Here is a 23,673-nt window from a genome sequence, read left to right as displayed (position 1 = left end):
GTCACCTTGTCCAGCCCAGTACATTTACAGATATGGGAAGGTGAGGAAGTTGACAGGGATTGCCTAGTCAGTTCTCAAGATGGGTCTAGAAACCACTTCTGACACCCTGTTCTGTTTTGATTGGGCCGGGGAATTGGTTTACATTTGTGATCAGGGCCAGCTTTATCAACATTGACTTTCGGTGGATAGGAGAAGGGAGGGTAACTGTTCACAGCCTGATGGAAGCTTCTTTCTACAAGTCCTTCATCTTGTAGGTTGGAGCTATTCTAAGTATAAAGGGCGAGTCCATTTTGATGCCGTTTGTCCCTAGGTGGCCAGCAGAGATACTAGATGTGCTTGAGGCACAGCTAAGGAACTTATGGGCTCTCAGTTGCAGCACTGCCTGCCCAGCTTTCCCTCACTCTGTTCTCTGAGTGGTCTAGGTTCCCACAGCCTCTCACTGGCCGGATCTTCTTACTTTTCTCTGTTTGACCCCAGCCTTCACACTGCCTTCAGCCTGCCCTGGCCTCTGTAATTACTGTCTGCTGATAGGTAGTTTACTTGACCTTTCTGAGCATCATGTGTAAATGAATGTGGAGAATATCTCACAGGGTTTTAGGTCAGAGCCATTAAAACAGTTATGGCACCTAGCACAGTGCCTGGCACATATTCCCAGATTAATGTCCTTGAAGTACATTAGGTAGTGAAATTCATGATGTCTCCTTATTACATACGAATAAAGAAGTAACCTTGTTAGAATTCAATTCATCCAAGATTTTGTTGACTGTTTTATGCTAGTTCCTGTGCTGGGCACTGTGGTTCCATAATGGATGAACCATGATCCCTGACTTTGGGGAGTTAAGAATTTAGTAGAACAGACATATTTACAACCAAATATAATGCAGTATGATAAGTGGCCCGCTAGGAACAAACACAAGGAGCCATGGGAACACCGAGAGTGAAGAGCTAAGTCCCTTGCATGCCATTTGAGGCTGTCCTGCCCTCCCAGGCCTACCCCTCACTCTGTCCTTAGGCCAGTGCTCACATTCCCCCAAATACACGCTGCAGGACTTGATTTTGACCTCCTCCGCTCCCTGTAGCCTGAGGCCATCGCTCACTGTTCCTTTTGCTTGGAATCCTCTTCCTCATCTTTTCACTGCCCAATTCTTACTAACTACTCTGGAGGCCCATGTGCTTACCCCTAATTCCACAGTCTCCCCTTCACTCCCACTTCCCATGTTTTTATTGGTGCATTATAGTTGTACACAATGGTGGGATTCCTTGTTACATAATCATACATGCACACAATAGAACAATATAATTTGGTCAATATCGTTCCCCAGTATTTTTCCCCTCCCTCCCCTCCTTTTTCCCTGATGCCTTTTCTCTACTTTATTGATCTCCCTTCAGTTTTCATGAGACATCCCCCAGCCACCTCTCTGTTCCTGTTTCCTCTCTAGTTCCCACATGTTTGAGAAAGCATATGACTGTTGACTTTCTGATTTTTGCTATCTTATTTAACATAATGGTCTGAAGTTCCATCCATTTTCCTGCAAATGACACAATTTCATTCTTCCTTATGACTGAATAAAACTCTAAAAAATATATATCACATTTTCTTTATTCACTCATCCTTTGATGGACACCTAGACTGGGTTCCGTAGTTGGGCTATTGTGAATTGTACTGCTATAAACATGGGTATTCATGTATCACTGTAGTATGCTGACTTTAATTCTTTAGGATAAATACCAAGGTATAGCTGGGTCATATTGTGGTTCCATTTCTATTCTTAACTCCATAGTCTTAATCCATCACCCAAACCATTGTTCTTTACCATTTGTTCCAATTTTTCGAAACAAAATTTTATTGTAAAAGCAATAAATGTTTATTGTGAAATAAACCCAGAGAATATAGCTAACAGTAAAGAAGAAAATAAATATCACCCGTAAGCTGAAAAACAAAGATAACCACTGCTAACCCTCTCCCATATTTTCTCCTAGTCTTTTTACAATTGCACGTGTGCACATGTGCATGCACACACACACACTCACCACACATACACACACACACACACACCACTTCTTATTGTCCTTTCTCATTCTACCTAATTATCAATTAGATAATAATCTCAATTAGATAATCTCAATTGTCATTAATCTCCATTAGATAATAATCTCAGACTGTAAGCTACTTGAGAGCAAGGATAACGTGGCCCTTGCTTTTTTTATCTGTTATTAAACACAACATCTTGTACTAGAGGTCCTTCTGTCTCTGAGTCAAGACACTGGGTGAATTGGTTTGGCTTTGGAATTCAGCAGATTATTATTTGGAGGAAGCAGATTTGCTGACCCCATACTGGCTGCTTTTGGAGACTCACACACATTCTTTAAGCACCAGCAAGTGCTGGGCAGTCAACTCTCTGCTAGGAGTCTGGAGAAAGGGATCAAAAATTTGTAATGACTCAATAAGTCGCCGAGTCACAGGCAAGTGCTTAAGTGGGATCTGCATCCTGCATCAGGCATGTTGAAAAATGGCTCTGCCTCAATGACACAGTTGATTCTGGCAAATCTTTCCTTATCCCCTGATCAGAAGTAGAGCGAACATTTTACCTAGGGCCAGTGGGTGAGATGTTCTTCCCCGAGGAGTCAGTTTGGGCTCCAACATATTCTTTGCTTAGACATAAAATTCAAGAGGCTCTTGAGTTAGGATTGGGAATTCTTTTCCAAAAATCTCAATGTGGGGAGTCAGGGACCAAGTCAGTGGGGAATTTACTCAACAGCCACAGGTGAAAGCAAATCAGAGAACTCAAGAAAGAACAATTTGGGGGAATAAATAGAAGAAAATGCTAACACAGCATCAGAATCCCTTCAAGACATGTGTAGAAACATGAGAGGCTGGTGGTATGCTAAGGACCTCAGTGTAGGACATTCATCTGTATGGATGGCAACAGAGCTTTAAAAGCAGATATAAGGGAAACAGATCCACTTTCCACCTGAGATGTTTATTTGAATATGGCAGGATGCTTGTTATTTTAGATTTTTTTTTTCTTGAAAGGGAGGGTGGTATCAGGCTGTTTCTAGAACTAAATATCTCTTAGGAAATTTCATTATGGGATCAAGGGAAGAGTCTGCAAGGTTTTGACTTCTGATGAAAAACATCAGAAATCAAGTTAAATCAAAGAGAACTCTTAAGATAAACAATCACTTATATGTGTGATGCAAAGAAACCTCTGTCAGAGAGCAGTTTTTGGAGCAAGAGAGAGAGGAAAGGAGAATTAGGAAGGATGTAGGGCTCAGCCTTTGAGATACCTTCTAGGACGGGTTTCCTACGGCTCTACATCATTAAAAAGAGATGGACAGAAACTGTGGTTTTTACATGGGATACCAATGAGGACCTAAGAAGCCAAGACCCAAGAAAGCCGGGTGATATACACAAGATTAGATCAAAAAGGGTAACCTGAGGGAATGTGATTTTTTTTTTTTAATTCTAAATATAGTTTTCTTTCTGTAACTCTACAGTGACTATGGGAGGTAACGGGATTCAGTAGCAAGAGCATAGGTTAAGATGTGTTCAATTTAAATTCTGACCAGGGACAAGTTCTTATTATCTTTATAGCCTGTTTCCTCATCTTTACATAATCAAACGGCCCAGGAGTTGTCCCCATCTGCTCAAGTGTGACCCCTGGCTTCTTATAAGCTTGTCCCTGGGCCTCACACACTCACTGGATCACCCCTTCATTCAGAAATCATTCCAGGTGCTGGGGTGACAGCAGGGATCTGAACAAAGTCTCTGCCTTCATGGAGCTCACAGTCCCAACCAGCACTGTGCAATGGAAATGCGACCTGAGCCACATGTCCAGCTTTCAGTGTCCTAATAGCCAGATGAAGAAAGTAAAAAAGTGAGTTGAAATTAATCTTAACAACATGTAATTTAACCCAGTATACCCAACATATCATCATTTTGGCATGATAATTTTTTATCATTAAAAATGATTTGAGATTTTTACATTCCTTTCTTTAGAACTCAGACTTTGAGACCTGGGATGTATTTTACTCTTGCATAACAATTTGGACTGGCCCCATGTCAAATGCTCAATAGCCTCATGTGGCTTGTGACTACTGCATTGCACAATGAAATTCTAGGGATGAGGATCAGGCCAATGCCATCTGTACCAGATGCAGGAAGCGCTTCGCTACAAACCCTGCTGCTCAAGGGAGAGGCCTGCCTTCCCCACACAGGTGCCCTCTCCTGGGGCCTCAGCCCCACCCTGCTAAAGCTTGCTGATTTCATGCCAAAAGAGGGAGGATTCTATGCCACAGATTCTGACCTAGGCTGTAGGTGCACTGTGCCTTGTCCTCTAACAGAAACAATAACATTATTAGCACATAGTTAGCACTTAGTATGGACCCCACTATGCACTAAGCCCATCTTGAGCTGTGAATCTTGTTATCTTCACAGTGACTTTTACAAAGACGTGCTGTTATTATCCATGTTTAAGGAGGAAACAGGCTCGAAGTTTGATTACTTGGTGAGGCTCACACAGGTAGTGAGTGAAAGCTTGAACCCAGAGCCATCTAAATCCAAAGTATTTTGTTCTTTTTTAAAATTTAATTAAATTATTTATTTATTCTAATCTGTTATATGTGATGGCAGAATGCAATTCATTTCATATTACACATATAGAGCAACAATTTTTCAAGTCACTGGTTGTATACATTTTCACATCATTCATGTCTTCATACATGTTCTTAGGGTAATGATGTCTAACTCATTCCACTGTCTTTCCTACCCCCATGCCCCCTCCATTCCCCTCCCTCCCCATTGCCCTATCGAAAGTTCCTCCATTCCTTTCACGTTCCCCCATTTGTTCTTAACAGAGAGAAAACACAGACTTAGGTCCATCCATGGCAACATGGGAACTGAGCCCAAGCTCCTGAGTCTTCATCTAAGGCTCTCATTGGCCTTTCAAAAGTCTCTGTACCAAGTGGGAATGCTTTGGAGACTAAAGTGCCATTGAGGATGACTGTCACATGGAAGGCTATATATGAGACATGTAGCATCTCCAGACCCAGCCCTCCAACAGCTGTCAGCCAGGATCTATAACAGCTGGCATGTTTTTATTACAATAAGATAGTACAGTCTTTGAAAGTCATATAATAATGTTTGTGTGTTACGAACTAAGACATTAACTCATAAATGATAGGCATAGATTACAAACATCTTTGTAGACTTTGTAGATGAAAGTTGGCTGTCATTCATGGTATGATAATTATTGTTGTTATTGTTCATTAGATTATGTGCCAGGGAGCTCACATTAGCCCAGCTTGCAGAGATAGCTCCGGCAAACTCCAATACCTTGAATTTTCTGTCCCCACTGGGCTCCAGCACCTGGAAGTTTTTGAGGTTTGCTTATAGAAATACTGCAATAAAAACCCAGCGTGTGTGCAAACTAACCAGCCAGGCATCGTCAGCACTAGTTGATTTGCCCAGTACTGTCAGGGGTCCTCATCAATCTTGGGGTTCTAGCAGCACTCCTGGCAGAGAGACACCTAAAAACCTGTAGACAGGATGGAGGGACCCCAGCCCTCACCACCAACCAAGACCCAAGATGGGAGAGGGGCCAGAAATCCAGCCACCAGCCTCAGGAAAGAGAGGCCCAAAGACTGTGCTAAGCCTTCCCTGGTCTTGCTGAATGGGGTTACCATGAAGACCATCTGAATCCATTTCAGTCTCTGAGGCCCACTCTGAGTCTCACCTCCCTCACAGAAATGGATCCTGACATTTCAGCTGCCTTCTCCCATCCCATCCACCCCAATGTCCTGTAGTATTGAAAGCTGTGTCTCTGCCTTATATTGTTAGCGACATACTTTCTGTCTGGTTGTGCCCTTTCTTTCCATTCCCAGCCTCCTGTGACCTCTCCCAGAGACCATGATGTGTGGACTCGGGACCTCTCTAATGATCTGGTTGGTAAGCCCCACTAAGTTCCAGAGAGAGGATAAGGGGGCTGTTTCATGATTGCAAGTGTATGCCATGTCTTTAATTAACTTTTCATTTGGCTTTGTATATCTTTCCATCTAAAATAGACTACCTTTAAGAATCAGGCAGGCTTTTGGTAGTTAGTTAGTCTTCATTTTAGAGTATCTGTCTGACCTGTCTTGGTTCAATCAGTGACAATACATGGCTGGACCAAGTGAGGGGGTTGTGCCCCCATCCAGTCAGCCTCCTTTGATGCTGGTCACTTGCATAATACCTCGTAACTTTCTTTTATTGCAGTTACTCCAAGTACCCAGAACAGTGCCTGGCAGGTGCTTAGTACAAACTAGTTCTGTATGAATCAGTTTGGCTTCTGGAGGAGAGGGCATGGTTGGAAGGAGGAGAGTTAGGACCTAGGGTGCTCAGCAGCTTTCTCGGGGCTTCATCTGTGAAGAAAAGTAAGGTCAGCTACAGACGGGCTGTGCAGTAATGGAAAACATAATGGCCTAGGAATCTGGGACCTGCAGATCATTTTCCTGTGCTAAGGTTTATTTTCTATGTGACCTTGAGAAAGTCTTGCAAGTTGAAGGAAATGTGTTTGTGAAATTACTTCATAAACCTTAAAATGGCATAGTGAAATGTTATTCATCACCCCAAGATCTGCTCCCTGCCTACTTGTTCAAATGTATTTCTTCTTAATTTAGTTAGGGTATACCAATCATTGAAAAATGTTTTTCTCTCCTTATGGCAAACACAATAAATTGTAATAATAAAAAAGTTAGAAGATTCAGAAGAAAATAAAAATAATTTCTTAGGATTACCATCTAGAAATAATACTATTAACATCGTATGTTTGGCCAAATAGTTTTTTTTTTTTTTTTCTAAATAAGATCCCAGGAGTTGGCAGCTATGGGCAGGACAGGGCAGCAATCTCTTCCTGTCCTTCTACTCCCCTGGCTTTGCTGTGGGCTCCTGCCTGGGAAACAACTAGAGGGTGGAGCCTCCCCTCTGTGGCTGCTGCAGCATCCTAGTAGCAATGCCAGTGGGTCGGGGGACTGGAGTGGGTACCCCAGGGGGCTTAAAGAAGGGGTTATCTTCTGCAAGTACATTTCACTATCTGATAGTGTCTGGTGTTTATTGCCTGTCTCTCTCCTATGATGTAAGCTCCATGAAGACAACATTTGCTAAACTTGCCTATTACTAATCCTTTGATACCCAAAGGAGGGTCTGCACCTTGTAAATATTCATTGAATAAACAAAAGAACACTCAAGCACTCTGTTACCTCATATAGAATGAGAAGTACTTGAAGAATATTCCTCAGATGGATTGTGTACATGAGCTCCACCAAGGCTGTATTCAATGGTAATATATATATTTGGTCTGTCAGATCTAGTGTGGGTTGAACTTTGGCCTTAGCATACAATGGGATAGATAATTCTAATGTCCTTTGCAATCACTATTGCTATCTCCAGTCTTTTCAAACATGCCTCTAGATCATGAGGCAAAGCATTCTGCAAAGTTCCTTTCCTAGTTCAGTCTTAAAACCTTCAAATTGCTCTAGTCAAGAAGGTTTGTCTTCTCCCTGAGCCAAAGCCTGTTCCTCTTCTGATGCTGTATTAGTCTATTTCTGTTATTATAATACAATACGTGGTGCTGGGTACTTTATAAAAAAAGAAGTTTATTAAGCTCACCAATTGGAGGCTGAAAGTCCAAACAGCATGCTATTGGCTCTGGCAAGGTTCCCCTGGCTAGGTCACATTGAGAGAGATGGCATCATGGAGGGAGAACATGTGAAAATAAGAAATCACATGGCAAGACAGAAACCAGAGTGATTTAGGGTCAGGCTCCAGATTTTATAACAACTTGCTCTTGTGAGAACCAACTCAGGGTACCACAAGAATAAATTATTTTTGAAGGCAGCATCCCCAGTGACTTCCCAATGGACTCCACCTCTTAAGGTTCCACCACTTCTCAATATCTCCACACTGGGGACCAAGTTTCCAAAACATGAACCCTTTCGGGACAAACCACAACTAAATCATAGCAATCACTTTTAGCTTGCTCTCTTTGTGGGTCCTTTAGACTTTCTCATAACCCCACTGCATTTCTTTCTTTTGGAAGTGAGTCTGGCCACAATTCTACTCTCTGTCTTCAAAACTTCAGCAGTGCAAACAGCATCTATGGATTGGATGCAAGAAAAAGAAAACTTGCTGAGAGGTGGTGCTCCTGGGAAGGGGTGATCAGTTTGTCCCTAGTCTACTTACTTCTCCTGCACAAGGCTCTGACCTCATCAGCCTAGACACAGGCTCCAGATTTGGGGTTGCTAAGCAGACTTACCAGTGCTACACCTGAGCCTTCTTTTTTTTCTCTTCAAAGCCTGGAAGAGGAAGGGACAAGGCCTTTTTCTTCTGGGACATTGCAACCCTGCTAGGAGGGATGTTTCTCACCAGTTTCCCCCAAATTTCCAGGGAGCCCCTTGCACCATGGTCCCCAGTGGAAAACAAGATGTGATTCATCTCTTCTGTGTTTCCTAGGTGGAGTTCAAATCACCAGTAGCAAAAGCGCCTTCCAGAAGTGAAGAGATTACCAGTTCTCAGAGAGCAGGGAGCCACAGGTGAGTGAGGAAGGAGAGATAGACAGTCTGCAGCATGTTTGATCTGCCTCCAAAGGCCTCGCAATTCCAGGCCCTACATTCTGCCATTCTTGCTGCTTTAAATAACTGTTGTCCCTCAGCATCAGAAGGGAGTGGTTCTAGGACCCCTGCAGATAGCAAAATCTGCAGATACTCAAGTTGCTTATATAAAAATGGCATAGTATTTTCCTGTAACCTACTCACATCCTCATGTATACTTTAAATCACATCCAGAGAACTTATAATGCCTAAAACAATGCAAATGATATGTAAATAATGGTTATGCTATATTATTTAGGGAATAATGGGTTCAGTACAGACACAGTTTTTATTATTTTTAAGATATTTTTCCATTCTTGGTTTGTTCGGGCTGCTGATGCAGAACCTGTGGCTATGCAGGCCACTCTGTTTGTGAGCTCAGACAGTGAGTTCTTAGATTTGAGAACTTGAATTCATCAGACTGAGTGGATGCTGGAACAAATTAAGACCTTTGAGGCTGCTGGGTTAGAATGAATGTATTTTGCATGTGAGAAGGGCTTGAATTTGGGGGTACCTGGGGCAGAGTGCTATATGGACTGAATCATAATGGTATCCTCTAAAATGCATACATTGAAACCTAACCCCCAAGTTGGATAGTATTATGAAATGGGGCTTTTGAGAGGCAATTAGGTCATGAGAACTACCTTCATAAATTAGATTTTTACCTTCATAAAAGAGAACTAGGAAAACTCCCAAGCCCCCCTCTACCATGTGAGGACCCTGTGAGGTATCAGCAGCCGGCCATTTGGAAAAGGTTCTGATGAGAACCATGCTGGCACCTGACCTCAGACTTCCAGCCTCCAGAACTGTGAGAAATACATTTCTGTTGTTTAAAGGCCACCCAAGCTTCCAACATGTGAACCTTCAGGGCACAGCTTAAATGTCATGTCAGCTTAAATGGACTAAGACATTAAGTCTTAGTAGGACTTAGCTCAGACAGACGGCCAGGGAATGCCAGATGAGTAGGCAATATGTTTGAAAATGCCAAGGCACCAAAGAGTGGAGGGAAGAGGAAATAATTTGGAGGGAAGAGAATGTGGGAGGGGAGATGGGAGATGGCACTAAGGAGATAGTAGTTGGCCTGTGTGTTTAAGATACATCCTGAAAGTAACAATCAGGTCTGCATTTTAGGTAGATCTCCTTGGTGTTTCATGGGTTTATTTAATGGTTTCCTGGAAATTAGTGTGGTATTATGTATCTTTTAAAATATACATATAAATTGCCTATCTTAGTCTGCTTTGTATTGCTAAAGTAAAATATGCAAGGCTGGTTTCTTTACAAATGAAAGAGGAGAGAGGTTTGGTCACAGATCTGGAGGTCCAAGAGCAGGGTACAAGCATCAGTTTCTGGTGAGGGCTTCGTGGCTGATAGCATCCCATGACACGAATATGTGGGACCCACAGAGGTCACATGGTGGGAGAGGAAACAAGAGGGAGGGGCCAGGCTCCATTTTTTATTGAAACCTGCTCTGGGAGCAGCTAGTCTACTCTGTGAGACCCAAACCATCCCAAGGGGCCAGTGTTCATCCCTTCACCCCCCACTAGGTCCCACTGCTTGAAGGACCCACCACCTCTCAATGCTGTTGCTTTGGAGACCAAGCTTCCAGCATATGAACCTTTGGGGCACAAGCCACATCCAAATTATAGGGATACCCTGGGGATCAATGGTATTCCACTTGGGACTAATAATGCCAATTACTCTGTAGTGCTTATTGTAACAGGTATTTTGGTAGGCTATACACATTATTTTTGTTTAATCCTCACAAAGATTCTGCAAGGTAAGACTTATTATTAGCCCCATGTGACCAATGAAGAAACAAAATTTAAAGAGTCAGGCAAATTAAAATTGAATTCGTACTCTATTACTAATTAGCTATTTTTGTAGGGCAGATTTCTTAACTTTCTTAGGCAGCTTCCTAAAGTGATACTATAAAAATTAATAACAACAACAACAACAATAATAATAATAGTAATGCAAACTAGATTTAAATTTTAAAACTCCTTTTTTTGAATTATCTACTCATTTGGATTATCTTGACCTTCATTTTCTTAAATATTCAAGAGTAGCTTCAGATTCAAACATTTAAGTAAATGAGCCATAATTGAATGGTATGGAGAATCATTAGAAAGTGGCTTCATTTGGGGGTACCACTCCAAGAATCATTTGCTCTTGTAGTTTTCATTGTGTGCACACATGGCTCTAATCATGTCCCTCTGATAAGTAAGTTCACCAAAGAAATGAAAGTCTTAAACATGTCTCTTCCTTGGCCCTCCCTGGTTCAGTGCCTTTCACGTGGCTGGGCAGAGTATAATAATTCATTTTTCCAGAAGCAGTTGGAACATCCTGCTTACAGAGCTAAGAGTTGAAGGCATAGGGCAGACACAGAAAACACACACACACACACACACACTTGTGTGTGTGTGTGTGTGTGTGTGTGTATGGAGAGCTGGAAAGGAAGATTTGTACCTAAGGGAATCTGTAAGAATATATTCCATATAAAATATCCAAAATGTTCTCATTAATGCGGAGTCAAGAGAGTTGTCTTAGGATGGGTTTCCAGACATTGACTCAGAGAGGTGGTTTAAGGAGGAAAAGTTCCCATGAGAACTCTGTAAGGGAGGATGAAGAAGTCAGACAGAGTGAGAGCTCAGGCAAAGTTTCAGAAAGTTCCAGCCTTTGTCTTGTCCTACAAAGTATTCTAGAGTGTAAAAAAACAACTCAGACTTTGTCCCCACTGAGGACAGGGGTACTGGGCTTTTTGTTCCAAGTTGGATAGTATTATGAAATGGGGCTTTTGAGAGGCAATTAGGTCATTGGCTAAGAGCTATTTGGAAGGGTCAAGGAGCTTCTGGGTACTTCTTGCTCTGTCCCTTTGGACAAAGTGGCTTCAATAGCTTAAGGGTCCACCTTCTAAGAGTCGAAGGTGCCGGGAATGAGAAGCAAAACCACACAGACGCAGGGGGAGGATGCACAAATATTTGAGAGCATTTGAAAGGAACATCAATAATGTCACCTTGATAATAGGTCTGAGCCTTAACTGTGTTCTGCTACACCACACTGATGTCAATGTCTTGAAAATCCATGACCTTATGCAGCTTGTTCATCCATAAAGCAGGGATTGTGTTACTTTACTTGCTTATATCACAGCACAATTGCAAAAACAAAACAAAGCAAGGCATGGTACATGCCTTGTCAACAAGGATAAGATGTTCAAAGTCAGGTGCTGTTACTGGGCCTTTCTCTTCCAGGCCCAGAGCATGTATTAGCACTGGGTCTCTCCGGACTCCTGTCTTGCAGGCATCACCGCTGACAGCCTTTGAAAAGAGCTTGTTCATATTAGGAAGAAAGTGGACACTTTCTTAATGTTGATAAATTTTGCAGCAGTTTCTTTAATATATACCAGCTGCCTTGAAATACATCTAATTAACCACCAGATATCATGCTGTGACTGTGTCTGGCTTTGATGTGCTCATCAGCATCAGTAAGAAGTATTGGAAAGCTAATCATAATGGGACTTAGCTTTTATAAAATGCCTTTTATCTTCAAAGTGGTTTACAACCACTAATTATTAGAGGAATTAGGGTGAACAGCAACCATCTCACGGAGACCTCAAACTATTAGCAAGGGCCTTTAATGTATCTTATAATAGAGCAAGGGAAGTGTGAAGGGGGATGTTTAATAATAGTTATCCAGACCTGGAAGAGTTATTTTATAGAGGTAGGACAGCTGTTCCCTGTCTCCCTGGAGGCCAGAACAAGGAAATTGGACCTAATTTGAGGAGAAAGGATGCTGGGTGGAGCATTGCATAAGCTGCAGCAGACTGCAGGCTGCAGAGATGGCCTCTGTCAATGGTGCCTCCACATACCTGCCCCTTCATCAGGGATGGTGGGTCATGTCCATCTTCTTAGTGGCTAGGGCTGGTAAGGTCACACCACAGAATCCATCCAGCTGGAGAGTCAGTGTTAGACTTAAGGGCCTCCTGATTATAGTTGTTTGGGTTTTTCTTCTTCAGTTACTTAGTTTTGCTAAATATAACCAGGAGTGGAGGAAGGCAATTTGATTTCAATAATAGTTAATAATAATAATAATAATAAGGCTAATACTCACAAGATACTATGCTGACTCTTCATCTCACAGATGAGGAAAGTGGGGTTCAGAAAGCTCAGTAAAGCTGTCTGTATGCTCCTGACCCAAGCAGTCTAGCCTTAGAATCTGCATTCTTAACTATCGTAGTAGGGGGGCTGTCCAAGAAGAGGTAGTGTTTGTCCAAAGCTTCCCCTACCTTTACTATAAGTCCAAGAAGTAAATAACAGCTCCAAAGAGAACAGGGAGGATCTCATTTCTGGACTGGTTGTTTCCTGTGCTGCATTCTTTAGTCTTGGGCAATGGGGTGAGGAAAGGGGCCCTAAGTAGAAGCAGGTCACCCTCTCCATTCTTCACTGAAGGGATCCTTATCTCTGCCTCATCTCCTGGTCCCATTAAGTATGGGAAAGCACAGGTGTGAATAATTGGTAAGCCACCTGTGACACCTTAGGGTTTCATTAAAGCACATTTCCCCTGAGTTCTAAGATTGATTTAATAATGGGCCCTGCACTATAAGTTTAAGGCAGAAGAGGCCCAACATAAAAACGTATTAGCTAGTATGGCCTTTGGAAACAGTACCAGGGATAGAGATCTTCTCATGATACTCTGTGCAGAAATAAGATTTCTTTCTTGCTGAGAGCCAACTAATTGCTGGTAGGTTGATATTGGGTCTGATGGGAATATTGATACCACAGAAATAGACAGATGCTACAAATCACGCCTTTCTCCCACCCCTACTCTGGATAATTGGTTGTTAAATATTTTAATGTCTTTTTCTAATACCAAGTGTGTGTACTATAATTTAATTCAATTCTGATGCCTTCCAGAGTTAGTACAGATCCCAGAGGCTAAGGGCTGAGTTCCATAAGACTGCACCTATGTCACATACTAGTCACAAGTCCCCAGGTTTCTGCACATACTTCTAACTAACCAATTATAAATTTAGAGATTCTTATAATTCCCTCTTTACATTCAATAATTTGCTGGAATGGCTCACAGAACTAAGGAAAGTGATTTACCTATTATTATTGGCTTATTATAAAGGATGCAATTAAGGAACAGCCCATGGATGAGATGCATAGGGCCAGGGAAGGCCCTATGGGGGTGCAACATGGAGCTTCCATGCCTTCTTTGGGTTCCAGGAAGCTCTCCAAATCCATCATTTAGGGACTTAAGTCATTCACCATTAGTGACTGATCTCAAGCTGCAGGCCATCTCCCTTCCCCAGAGGTGAGGGGACAGTTCCAACCTCTAATCCAATTCTGCAGCTATCCATGGGTCCCACCAAGGGTCACAGCATTAGCTTAAACTCAAGGGTACTTGAAAGGGGCTGGTTATAAATAACCTTAGCATGCAGGAAATTCCAAAGATTTTGGAGCTCTGTGCCAGGAATCAGAAACAAAGATCAAATATGCATTTTTTGTTATACCACTGTCAGTCCTTCCTCTCAATGGTCAGTTAAGAAGTTCATGTGCATTTATTGAGCACTTGTTAAATGCAAGGTACCAAGCTGGGAATTGGTGGGATTTTTATTCAATTAAATAATCAAATATCAATTTTGTATTTACTGAAAGGTATTGAGATGGAGCCCCTCTGTCTTCAAGGATGAAATAAGACATATTCTGTACACTTGGAATCTCTAACCAACCTGACAAAGCAGTGTGTCTGAATACCTAATGCATGAAAGGGTCAGTAGGTGCTCAGAGAAATAGAGAGCCCAAGCAGTCCAGACTGGGTGGTCAGGGAAGATTTATGAGAGGAGGTGGACTTGGAATGGGGCCATGAAGTTATCTACAATAGTAACAGCTAGAGAGGACCTATGGTGTGTTCTTATAAGAGGAGAAGAAATAAAAAGTCTTTCCTTTGTTGAGTCTCCCAAAAAAACAAATGGAACCCCATTATGCACCTGATATTTTCTCTTCTCTTTAGTGGTAAGTTTGAGTCCCAGCCCTGCTTAATTATGACCCTGGACAGAGCACTTAACCTATTGGATCCTGAGATTCTCATTAATAAGGCAGAAAAAAAGAGGATCAGTCCTGAGAGCCTCACTGTGTGACACTGAGTTAGTTAGGTAACCTCTCCAGGCATCCATTTCCCCATCTATAAAATGCAGCACTCACTTCACAAGAGGACGAAGCAACTTAAAACATATAAAGAACCTAGAAATTATGCCTGTCACATAGTGAGCCACTGGGAAATGTCATCGTTTGTGATTATTTCTAAAACATTTCCAGAATTGGAAATGAAATGAAATTGTCAAAGTGAATTTCTTTTTAAACTGCAAAGTGCGATTAGTATTGATATTACTTTGTGCCTTTCATTATTTCATTACCTCCCAAGGAGTCATCTCACTATCAGAATTTTGAACTGAAAAGGATAATTCTGGAAATGCCTTAGACGTAATCATAAGAGCTAACATTTCCCAACTGTTCACTCTGTTCCAGGTCTGGTTTCTAAGTGTTTTATGAGTTTCAAGCTGCTTTAGTCCTTTCATGGAGTGGATGCTGCCTTCTGAATTTTACAGATGGAGAAATTGAGGCCTGGAGAGGTTACATAACTCACTCAGTGTCACACAGCTAGGAAGTGGTGGAGCCAGGATTTGGACCTAGGACCATTTGGCTCTTAGCACTTTGCTACATGACCTTTAAACAGCTCAAGCAGGGCGGTATTCCTTTTTCCATGGGGAGAAAGAAGAGAAATGAAGTTCTCTGAGCTTCTTTTGTCTACCTTTCCCTACCTCACCCTCCATATTCTCTCTCCCTAGCAAAAAAAAAGTAGGGTTAGGGCCTATTCAATCTGCCATGGAGGTGGCCCAGAGCCTCTCCTTCCTTCATGCCCCTGTAGATGTTGTCAGTGCTCTACTCTTGTCACTGGGGCCTGGCCATGTCAGTGTCCTCTGGCAATTTCCATCTGAAATGTTTGTGACTGCCGGGGGGTTTCTCCAGAGCCATAACATGCAAGAATGCTAGAATGCTGTGGAATTAACCCCACTCAGGAGCAGCCTCACCCAATGGCTGATGGGGGTCAGTGTGTAAATACCGCAGCTCTTTGCCTCTTGGGTTGGATCAGTGATCTGTGTGCTCTGCACCAAATTGCAGAGTTCTCCAGAGGAATGAAGCTCCAATAGCCCAGAGCCAGTTGTCTGGTAGCTGACTGGCTGTGGCACCCTTTCGTGACTGCCTTCTTTCTTCATTTCACTTCCCACTCCCTGAACAGGATTTCCTGTCCCTTCCAACAAACCACTTCCATTCAAATCTTTGTGACAGGGTCATCCATGTGAAATAGGTTGAATTCCATCTCCCAAAAAGATATGTTGAATTCCCAACCTCTGTTTACCTTAGCATACAGCCTTCTTTCAAAATAAAGTCACTGAGGTCAGACACAGTGGTGCATGCCTGTAATCCCAGGCTCAGGAGGCTAAGGCAAGAGGATCACAAGTTCAAAACCAGCCTCAGCAACTTAGCAAGGTCCTAAGCAACTCAGTGAGACCTTGTTTCTAAGTAAAATTAAAAAATGGCTGGGGATGTGGCTCAGTGGTTAAGTGCCCCTGAGTTCAATCCCTGGTACCCAAAAAAAAAAAAAAAAAATAGGGTCATTGAAATTGTAGTCAGTCAAGTGAAGGTGAGATCATTAGTATGGGCCTTTAATCCAATATGGCAGGAGTCCTTGTAAGGGGGGATGATGATTTGAATAGAGGCTCATATCACCATTGAGATAGAGATTAGAATGATACTGCTGCAAGCCAGGGGAGGCCAAAAATGGATGACCAGCTCCAAAAGCTAGAAGGAGAAAGGATTCTACCCAGAGTCTCAAATGGAGCATCGCCTGGCTAATACCTTGATTTCCACATCTAGTCTCCAGGAAGATGAGAAAATGAGTTTCTGTTGTTGAAAGAAACTGCCTTTATGGCCCTTTATGACAGCAACCCTAGGAAAGGTAAACACCTCTCATTTGAGGCCTTGATTCTTCCTTAACTTTCCTTCCCAGGGAACCTACTACATGCTGAGCATCCTGCTTCCATTTATGTTAGAGCTGTGATGGAAACCCCTTGCTCGGCAACCCTCCACCCCCACCCCCACCCCCCGGCCCCGTAGTTTGGCAAGACCCCCTGTCTCTGCCTCCCTTCAACATTGCTAGCTCAGAGTCAGTCAATGAGACTGCTGCACATGGAGTGTTTCTCCTACTGAAGCCTGAACAATTAAAGAAATCTGAATAGCTCCTGGGGATATTTTTGGCACTTTTGATTTCCTAACAGTCTGTTGCAGGAGGGATTTAAAGGAAATCAGGGTGACTTAGTGATTGCTTTCAAGTTTGCAACAGGTATGATGGGGAGGGAGGTAGTGCTATTCTCCATCCCACTGAGCCCAGATTAAGGGGAGAATTCACGTAGAACCCCTAGAAAGGATTTAGGTTGGGTCTATGAACTTTCTGATTGAATAGTTCCTAAGCTGCCAGGATTACTCTGGGTATCTGGGAAATCTTCCTAAATGTTTAAGGACTGGATAATTTCCATCTGCATATAAAGCCTTTCATGGAACCATTCTGGAGGGGGAAAGAGAAGTCTGGGAACACTCATGGAGGCTGGCAGGTAAAAAGTGGGGGTGGGTAGCTCTGTGGTAGAGCATGCGCTAGGCGTGTGTGGGGCCCTAGTTTCCATCCCTAGCACCAACACATTTTCTTTTTCCTCTTCCTTTGCGATGGCCTTTTCCCTTTGTCTTTGGAATATGCTTACCCTTCCCTTTTATGTTTGTACTCCCTGCTGGTTTAATGGAAAATCCTTGAGACAAAAACCCCCGTCTAGCCTGAAGATTAAGGCTTCCTTGGGCTTCATCCAAATGTGAGATGGCTGAGTTCATGACAGAGCTTCCACTTTATTTTGAAATGAAAGTAGATGTTCTTCTGTTGTTTTGTCTCTCGTTGCCCTTGAAAAACCCACAGACACTGGGCAAAGATTTGAAGCCAAGCCAGAGCATACGAGGTCAGAGAAAGGAGGCTGAACTTGCCACAGATAAGTGGCCTTCAGGAGGGACTCTGTCCAGCTTCTTTATTTTTAGGGTTCATGTAGGTCCCCTCAACAAGCAGACTGAAAATTTCCACAGAGAAATTGCTACATTTTCAGTCATTTCCTGATTGCCAGAATTGAATGTAAAAGGAAGAATTTGGGGGATAAATACAATAGGCTGGGTTACATTTTTGTGGCCTGCAGAGATAGAGGAAGCTTCTGACCCAGACTCATTTTTCTTCTTTTGAAAATATACATTTATTGAGCTATTGACATACAATAAACTGCACATATTTTAAATCTATGCCTTTTTTAAAAAATGATCATATTATAGAAGGGAACTGAAAATTTGCTTTCCCAGTCACTTTATGTACTCTAAAATAAATAGAAATGCATAATTCAAGAATAACTTAAGTAAAAAAAAAAAAGAATAACCAAAGTATTGGATTTTTTCAAACTCTAAAAAAAAGACAGCAATTTGTTAAGTTTTGATATGTGTATTTATATATACATGTGTATTTATAAAATACATTTAAAAATAAAAATAATAATAAAATACATATCTGATAGAGGATTAAACACGATCAGCTCTTCATGTATGTAGGTTCTGCATTCAGTACACTTGCAGATTGAAAGTATTTGGGGAAAATTGCTTCTACCCCAAACACATCCAAATTTTTTTGCTTGTCATTATTCCTTGGACAAATCAGTTACATAACATCTTACTATACTAGGTATTATAAATAACCTAGAGATGATTTAAAGTATACAAGTTGGGGCATATAGATTATATGCAACTATTTTACCATTTATAAAAAAGAACTTGAACACCCATGGATTTTGGTTCTCCTTGGAAGATCCTGGAACCAATCCCTCGTGGATACAGAGGGACTACTGGACGTAACTGTTTTAGTGAGCTTTTTCACTGCTGTGACTAAAAGACCCATCCAGAATAATGTTAGAGAAGGAAAAGTTTATTTAGGAGTTCATGGTTTCAGAGATTTCATTCCATAGAGAGCAGGCTCCATTCCCTGAGACTCAAGGTGAGGCAGAACATCATGGTGGAGGAATGTGGCAGAGGAAAGCAGCTCACACGATGATCAGAAAGGAGAGAGGGGGGAGAGAGAGAGAGAGAGAGAGAGAGAGAGAGAGAGAGAGAGAGAGAGAGAGAGATATCTGCACTTGTCAAGTATGAATATACCCCAAAGCCATGCCCCCAATGACCCACCTCCTCCAGACACATCCCACCTGCCTCCAGTTACCACTCAGTTAATACCATCAGGAGATTAATGCACTGATTGTGTTAATCACAACCCAATCATTTCCTCTCTGAACCCTCTTGCATTGTCTTACAGTGAGCTTTTGGGAGGTACCTCACATCCAAACCATAACACTAACCAACTAAATAAATCCATGAAACTCATGGATTCATATATCATACTCGTGAAATTAAGACAGTGAACATATCCACATATATCCCCAAATTTTCTTTTGCCCTGCTTTTTTCTCCTTTTCATCCCCCTCTCCCTCCCCTATTTTCTTTATATCATTATACATCAGTTTCCATTTTTTAGAATTTTAAATATGTATATAGAATCATATAACATGTGCTTGTTTTTCTTTTTTTTTCTGGCTTTTTTTACTCTCACGCTTATTTTGAGATTTATCCATTTTGTTGCTGAGCTCATTCCCTGCAATGCAGAGTAGCTTTCCATCATATGGATATTGTTGGGAGTCTCCCTGAGAACTCCCCAGGCCTTTCAGACATGGTGGCAGGCAAGTTGCCAGTGGGCGGATAACAAGTTGTTTTGAAAATTTTCTAATTGGTCCTCCCATCTTCGTGAATAGTTCGTGATCCCCATGAATCTAATGCAAGGCGTATGTGCGTGCACCGTAGGTGATGACCTGACCTTTACTATGATAGGCCCCGGGAGCTTCCTGGTTTAAGATAATTGACTTTCACTTTCTATATAAGCTAGCACCAGCTTGCAATAAGGTGCTTCATCTTTGTCACTGCTATCTGTGTGTGTGCATTTTAATCTCCGACCACGAACCTTGGCCTTTCAGATATGCCACACAATCACTTTATCCATTCACCTCTTGGTGAATGTCTGGACTGTTGTTTTGGACTGTTATAAATCAAAGTGCTATGAACATTCATGTACAAGTCTTTGTATGTACACATGCTTTTATTATTTTGGCTACATTTATGAATGGGATGGCTGGATCATATAGTGAGAGCTTGACTTTTTATAAAGCTGCCAAAGATTTTCTAAAGAGGTTGTTCCCTTTAAAATCCCCATCAGCCATGTATTAGAATTCCAATTGCTCCACATCTTTGCCAAGAATTGGTCTGGTCAAGTTCTTTTAATGTTGGCCGTTTTAATAAGTGGTAGTGGTATTTTATTGTGGCTTTCAGTTGCATTTCCCTTGTGACCAATGTCGGTGAACATCTTTTGATGTAGTTAATTGGCATCAATGTATCTTATTTAATAAAGTGCCTGTTCAAAAGTTTTGCCCCTTAAAAAAAAAATTGAGTTTGTTTTCTTAATGAGTTTTTAAGAGTTCTTTATATATTCTGGGTCAAAATTCTCTCTCAGATAAGTGTTTTATAAATACGTTGTCTGTGCTTTGCTTTTCATTCTCTTTAACGAATGTCATTCAAAGTGCAGAGATTTTGGATTTTGTTAAAGTTCAATATATCAGGATTTTATGGATTTGCTATTGCTATGGGGCTAAGATATCATTGCCTAAGCTATGGCCACAAAAGTATTTTCTCATTGAAGTTTCCTGTGTTGGTCTTTATATTTAGGTCCATGGTACATTCTGAGTTGATTTTTGTGTATAATATAAGGTATAGTTTGAAGTTCTTTTTGAAAATGGGCATCCATTTTTTCTGGTACTATTTGTTGAAAAAAAAAAAAACCTACCATTTATTCCCTGATTTACTTTTGTGTCTTTGCCTCAAATTATTATAATATATTTATGGATTCTCTGTTTTCTATTCTGTTCTGTATACTTTCTTCCAGTGCTGGGGATTGAACCCAGAGCCTTACACATACTAAACAAGTAGTATACCACTGAGCTACACCTCAGCCTGCACAGAGCTATTTGTGACTCTTAATGCCAATGCTACACTGTCTTTATTACAGTAGCTTTATAATAAACCTTGAAATCAGGTGTGTTCATCTTCCAATTTTGTTCTTTTTCAAAGTGTTTAGCTATTCTCTGCACTTGGCCTTTCTGTGTAAGTCAACTTGTCAATTTCTACAACAACAACAAAAGCCTGTTGGGCTTTTGACTGGGAGTGAGATAAATATATTGAATTTAGGAAGAAATAGCTTCTTAATATTGAGTCTTCCAACCAATATGTATGGCATATCCCCCCCCCCACTTTTTTTTTTTTAGATCTTTAACTTTTCTCATCAATGACTGGCAGCTTTCAGTTTAAAAGTACTATAACATTTCATATTTTAAATGCTACTGTAAGTGGTATTTCTATTTTAACTTTTTATCGTGGGCATAGGAAAAATGCAATTGATTTTTATGATTAGAGCTGGTGTCCTACCACCTTGTCAATTTCACTTACAGTTCTAGTAACTTTGGTGAACTTCATCAATTTTTTTTACATGAATAATCATGCTACTGGGACTAACTATGATTTACCTTTTCCTTTCCAATATGAATTTCTTCTATTTCTTTTTTTGTCTCCTTGAACTGGCTAGAATCTTCATCACAATGCTGAATAGAAGTGGTAAGAGCAGACCTTCTTGTCTTTTCATGGATGGTAGGGAAGAACGTTGGTTTTTCACCATTAGGGACAATGTTAGCTGGTGGTGTTTTTGATTTGTTTGGAAGATGCCCTTGTTCAGGTTGGGATAGAAAGGTCCTTCCTATTCCTAGTTATTTGAGAGTTTTTGTCAGGAGTGAATTTTGTTAAATACTTTTCTTGCATCTATAAAGATGATCATAAGGTTTTTCCTTCTAAATTTGTTAGCATGGTGAATTGTATTATTGGTTTTCAAATGTTAAGCCATCCTTGCATTCCTGGGATAAACCCTGCTTGGTCAGGATATACTACCCTGTCTTTATATATGAAGTTGGATTCAATCTGCTAAAATTTTCTACAGATCGTTTGCATTTATGTTCACAAGGGAAGTTGGACTGTATTTTTCTTTCCTTGTACTATCTTTTTACAGCTTTTGGTGTCAGGATAATATTGGCCTTTGTATACTCTTAGAAAGTAGTTCCTACACATCAGTTTTTTGGAAGAGCTTGGGTAGAATTGGTGTAAGTTCTTCTTTAAATATTTGGTAGAATTTTTCAATTTAGCTTTTGGACCTAAAGTTTTCTTATAGGAATATTTTTAACTATTAGTTTAATTTCATTAATAGGGTCATTTGTCTCTGTTTCTTCTTGAGAGAACTTTGATCTCTGGTGTGTTTTTCAAGGAGTTTCCCATCTTAGCCAAATTACCAATTTTATTGGCATAAAGTTTTTTTATAATATTCCTTTGTTAGTCTTCGGTTCTATTTTGGATGAACACAGGCTAGGGTATCACCAAGGCCTGGCAAGTGCAGTTCAGCATGAAGCTCCTTGAGGATAGGTTGTACTTTCCCCTACTTGAACTGCAGAGCTCATGATCCTGGCAGATGTCTGCAGTACTGGGTAAGAGCTCAGCAAGAACCTGTTGATTGTGAGTGATGTTGGAGAGAATGCATGTGAACGAGGGAAGTTCTGCACCCTTGGTGGTGCTGAGAAGTTAGGACAGTGTGAGATTAAGATGGAATACTGTACAAGTTATATGAGTTTCAATTGAAATCTCAGCTTTTGCATTAACTTGCTGTGTGATGTTGGTCAAGTCACTCAACCTCTCTGATCCTCAATGTTCTCATTGGTAAAATGGATTTATTCTGGATTCTAAAAGGGAGTGAATAATATCCATCTCAAAGGGATGTGAAAATTCCATGAAAAAAAAAAAGTATATATTGAGGCTATGACAAAGTGTCTGCCTCTAAGAAAACAATAAAGGGCTGGCTTATCAGGATCTGTTTTAGTTGTTGTGTGGCTGTTTAAATAAGGAGAAATTGCTTTTAGGCTTCCTTACCCGTCTCCTTCCAATATGGAAATTCCTGTTTCTCTACTCTTGCCTCCTCCCCTCCTGCGGACCAGCTGATCTCTTAGCTGTCGATCCTGGCACACTTCTTCTGCGTCCTGAGCTTCTATTAATTAAGAGGCGGTTGCTAAGAGATGTCAGGACACACCGGCGACTGGCTCTGCACCTTCCTCTCATCCCCTCTGGTTCTTTTCCAGCCCCACTCTGTCCTCGTCACACCTGTTTCTCTCACCCATCTTCATACTTAGGTTCGGAAAAGACAGAGAAGTTGGCCGATCCGTATGGCTACCCCTGGTGAGAGAGTGGTCCGCAGACCCCAGGGACTTGGTGGGGAGCCGGATGGGAGCGGCGCCTGCCTGAGTCCGCAGCACCACCTGGAGCGCAGGGAGACCCTGGAGCAGGCGCCAGGCCAGCTGGCCATGCTGAGGAAGTCGCAGGAATTTTTCCAGACCTGTGATGCCGAAGGCAAGGGCTTCATCGCCAGAAGGGACTTGCAGGTAAGAAGGGTCCCAGCTGGGCCAGCCCACCTGGAACACCCAGGCACCTGGAAATTCTTGTCCTGAGCTAGAACTGCCCCACAGGAGGTGACATCCTTAACAGAAAAGACCTCAGTTCAGTTCTGGAAGGTCAGCCCAAACTCTACTGGGACCCGGACCTCCTGCATTCATTCTATTTCTGTCCTTTACCTGAGGTCAGACTGGGGGTCGTTTTTCTTCTCTGATTGAGTAACTCCCCAGGATTGTGAGAAATGATGATAGTAACATAAGAGACTTAAGTAAGACACAGAGAAGAACCTTCTGAGAGTAGAGATAGAAAGGCACAGATCTGTTGCTTTCAACGAAGTCAT

At 41.6% G+C, this 23,673-nt stretch overlaps 1 long non-coding RNA gene across 1 annotated transcript; it reads left to right on the top strand.

Annotated features, from left to right (window-relative positions):
• The first annotated feature begins 229 nt into the window (after positions 1 to 229).
• Positions 230 to 23,663, top strand: LOC124080136 (uncharacterized). Its single transcript, XR_006847599.2, has 3 exons — positions 230 to 3,878; positions 8,489 to 8,568; positions 23,075 to 23,663. It is a non-coding gene; the product is annotated as an uncharacterized LOC124080136 (long non-coding RNA).
• The last annotated feature ends 10 nt before the right edge of the window (positions 23,664 to 23,673 follow it).

Source organism: Marmota monax, unplaced genomic scaffold, assembly GCF_021218885.2.
Source record: "Marmota monax isolate L192 unplaced genomic scaffold, Marmota_monax_Labrador192_F-V1.1 WCK01_AAM20220418_F8-fsc00747, whole genome shotgun sequence".
Classification (NCBI taxonomy): domain Eukaryota; kingdom Metazoa; phylum Chordata; class Mammalia; order Rodentia; family Sciuridae; genus Marmota; species Marmota monax.
The sequence above is the reverse complement of the archived record's forward strand: the minus strand, read 5'-3'. Positions and strand labels throughout refer to the sequence as shown.